Raw genomic sequence first — 4311 nt, 5'->3', positions numbered from 1 at the left:
TCCAAAATATGTTTTATGCTGATAAAGCTTCTTAAAGCATTCCCTCTAGAACTGTTTTAAAGAAAGTGGCACTTACATAAGTCCTTTGGAGTACTTTATGTGCCATGGCTTTTCCTATAAATATTCACCAGTTCGTTATTGTCACTGAACTTCAAAGGTGGGTAGGTGTTGATTATTTTTACCAGTTAAAAGAGAAAAGTCTCGGGTACCTGCACACTGTTTGAATAAGCTCACGAAGCAATCTGCAGCTTTCAGGTTGGCCATTATTTCCTCAGGTTTCTGCTTCCTCTTCATTAGTCTTCATTTTTTGCCACTTTTATTTTGTTTCACTGCCTGTAAAAGGCACTTGGCTGACAAGTCCCTATCCTCCTGGCTCAGAAGGCTTTTTCACCCCATAGAACTTTAGAAAATTCCATGTTTGAGGTTAACACAGCCCTGGGTGGCTGGGTGAGGGCCGAGCAAATCCATCCTGCTCCATGGGACAGCCCAAATGCAATGGCTCCATCTGCACAATAGAGTCACTTCTTGCACAGCTTGCCCACGCTGTCTTCATTCATCATTGTTCTGGCTCCTCTCTCCAAGTGTCTGCAGCCTTGGGGTGACAAGGTCTCATGTTCTGATAAGTATATACCATCATCTTGCTGTGATACAGAGCACCCCAACACATTGCAGTATCTCGCCTTGGCCGTGGCTCAGGAGATCCTGGATGTGGCCTCCAGAAATTTCAGAGTACCCGTTATTTCTGAATATCACAAATGAGTTTGCTAACTGGGGAAAAACAAGCCTATTGCCATGGGGAATGTTTGAAAAGATCAAAAAAGGGACATCCTCTATGACAAATGACACTTAGCAATGCCAAGAGCTACAAGAATGTTCATTGGTGGCAGAATTTACTTGCTGCTGGTGTTGCAGAAGTCCGGAATGTTGAAGAACTGGAAAAGCTTGAACTGCATTTTCAGCTTCATAAGAGAAAAAGGGGAAAAAAAAAAACAACCAACCAACCATAAAATGTGTGATTCATTACTTAAAATAAGACAGTGGGTAGGAAGTGAGGGAGGGTGACTCTCATACATTTAATTGGAAACATGTCCAAAGACCCATCTGGCATGGCTGTAGGAGTGGGCAGAGCCAACACTGCTGAGCTGCACCTTGGCTCCTCTCCAGCATCACCTGGATGTCGCTGGGCTGAGGCCAGTTTGGGAACTGGGTTAGGCTGAAGTGGTAGCAGTCAATTTCTAGTGAGCACCAAGAGGGCTTTAATACTCACAGCACTGAGAATTAGCACCCTGTGTGGTTTGCACTGATCTCTTAGTGGGTAAACGTCCTGGGGAATCTGACTGTGATTAACTGAAGCAGGCAGCTCCAGATTTTTGGGCTGTCTGGGGTTGCACTGCTTGCAGGCATGGTGTGATCACCCAGCACAGCTGCGGGTGGCTGAGATGGGATCAGCTCCAGGTGGTGATGAAATCTCAGGGCATTGCATGGTCTGGCACAAAACCTTGCTGGAGGAGAGACTGGAACAGCAGAAGTTGCTCGTGATGGATGATCTCTAATTTGTTTCCGCTGGAAAAGGTTGTGGAGACAAGGTTACCCTATAAATAATGTTTAGAGTGTAATTTTGTTAAATATCCTTCTCCTGCAGGAATAAATAATGTGCTCTCTTCTTTCATTATGCCAGGGAGGCAGTAACACATCCTCAGGTCCAACGCTGTCATTTATTTTATATAATGCGCCTGTGTATCTGAATTCTGTTTGTGTGTGTTTACCAGGAGGAAGAAAACTCATGAGTGATGCCTGATCCAACTTCGATCCTCACGGAGCTGATAATCCTATCAGAAGCACAGCTTTCAGACCGATGGTTGCCAGCTGCAAAATGTCACCAGGTGATGTGCAGTGGGGCCAACGCAGACCTGGATGATTTGGGGTTTGTTTCAAGGTTTGAATTTGGAACAGATATTTGACAATGCCATCATATTGATTGTGCAAACAACGCGTTGTGACAAACCTCTGGATGTTTCAGAGTACTTATTCCACCACAGGCCTCGGTGCTCCTTCTGTAGCCACGCTGCTCAGATGTAACTTCTCAATACCCAACAGAATAATCTCTGCTATTGTGTGGCAGCGTGAGTTTAGCAGTGAGCCCATCCCAGCCCATCGGGCTCTCAGCCAACAGCATGAGTGACGTCTCTGATCCAGGCTTCACCTCTTAAACAAGGAGAAATGTCAACCTTCAATCAAGGAATTAGGGTGTTTGTCATTTAAAAGAGACTTAGGCAGGAGGAAAGCGCCTTTTGTTTAAGTCTGCTTTCCATAGCTCCATAGGCTGGGGAGCAATTTCCCACCTTGCAGCAGGTTTGCTGTAGTGAGATTTCTGGGGTCCCAAGAAAGCAGCATCATCTGCTCCACATGTGGGTGTGCTGCAAACACCGTCTGGAAGAGCTGCTCAGAGGGCATCACTCAGAGGTGTTTTGCCCAGGGCAATGCAGTGAAGGTTTAGCAGCAGATCTTGGCAGCCTGGCCGGTTTTGCTGAGTGCATCCCAGAGCAAGATGAGTCCCAGTGCTCAGAGCAGGTTGGCCCCGTTACCAGCGCTCACCTCAGCACCCTCACAGCATGAAAGATGGGTGAATCTGCTGTCTGCTGGGTCAGCCGCCCTGTGGGATGTTGGCAACTGCAGCACAGGGAGCCTCACAGCACAGCAAGTCAGTCTGCCCCAAGAGTTTGGGGTTGTGTCTCCTCTGGGAGCAGACACAGCCACTGAATATTGCTTTCCTCTATACCCTCAGAGGTAGAAGTGCTGAAGACCTGTATGGATGTCTCCTGATAATAGCAGGAACGTGCATTAACAACCGCCCAGCTGCAGTCCTGGAAGCTAGAAGGACATAAAGGTGCAGGTAACATAACGTGATGCATTCTAAAAGGGGAAGCAAATAGGCATTCTAACTGCCTATCAGTTATTAGATCATATCAGTATGTTTGTCCAGCCAGGAAGGAAATGTTGTGTGTCGATATTTATGGAAATTAACTGGATTCTCAGTGTAAGAACTGACATCTAGCTTGAGCCAAAAAAAAATTCCCCTCCTGGACCATTGAAAACCATTATAGAGAAACCAAGGAACTACTGGCATTAAGAAACAATGCAAAGATGAAATGAGTGGGCTGGCCCTGCCCAGGAGAGTCAGAGAAGCTTTAGGTTGGGTCCTAATTGATTTTGGTTCTTTAAGGAAATCTGAGGCCCCACTACAGACCAGCAACAGGTGAAGGACTTCAAGCCACTCTATGACTCTGTGCTGGTTCTGTGACTACCATGAGCACAGAGATGTGCCTGCTCTTGGAACTGTGGGCTGAACTCCTGGCATGCACTTGTCTAACGGATAGACTAACATGATAGGTGGGAAAGTACCTTAATTGCAAAGTCTTTTTGGCTTAAAAATGCATTCCTGCCTCTCTAGAGTGGTGCTGCAGATGAGAGAGACTTGCCAAGGAGCAAAGTGCAGCAGTTCTTGTTCAGCAGGTCATTTCTTGCCAGTTCAGAAGTCTGGAAATCACAGACTGCAGAAGCAAACTGCCTTAACCTTAACCACAGATGTGCTGCCATAATTGCAGGTGTCGTTTAAGCGTGGAGCCAGGTCTGTTGTAACTGACTCTTTTTCTCTGCTAGAATTAATGAACAAATCCTGCAGCATCGTTGGCTGAGCAAATCAGCAGTCAGTTAAGTGCATCCTGTCAGCAGAAGGTAATTTTAATGCTAGCCCAGTGGTCTCTCTAATTAAAAGAAGCACTTATTATTTGTTTTTGGGATTGTTTCCAAGAAGGAAAACAGAGTTCAGAAAGGCTTTCAGAGCTGATTGCCTTCTGTGACCTGGTCTGTGCTTGAGACTGATATGAGGAGGGGGAGAGAGCAGAATGAAGGATGAGGAGGAGCAGAAAGCGTTGAAAAGCTCAGATTAGTCTCTTCAGTAGAAGAGAAACAAATCAGTGCCAAGAATTAGAGAAAGAACAGACAAGGAGAGAACAGAAAGAGGAGCAGAACAAAAAAGAAGACAGACAAGACATGACAGATCGGGAGGGAGCATGGCAAAAGACAGCTGAGTGACAGATAGGGTGCTAATACAGACATGAAGACACCATTTTGGGGGTCTCTATGGGAGGCTAGAGAAGCACCCAGTGATGGTGACATTGCTGTTGCTGTTTGCAGTGGAGATGGGGGAGATGGTCTCTGGAGATCTCCTCCAGCTCTGCTGGCAGCCAAGCATCCCATAGCCCTGTTGTCAGCCTGTATCTCACAGCAGCATTCAGTGCAATGGTATCT

Source organism: Tympanuchus pallidicinctus, unplaced genomic scaffold (assembly GCF_026119805.1).
Source record: "Tympanuchus pallidicinctus isolate F22 unplaced genomic scaffold, pur_lepc_1.0 scaffold25, whole genome shotgun sequence".
In the NCBI taxonomy this organism is placed as follows: Eukaryota; Metazoa; Chordata; class Aves; order Galliformes; family Phasianidae; genus Tympanuchus; species Tympanuchus pallidicinctus.
Note: the sequence above shows the minus strand (reverse complement) of the source record.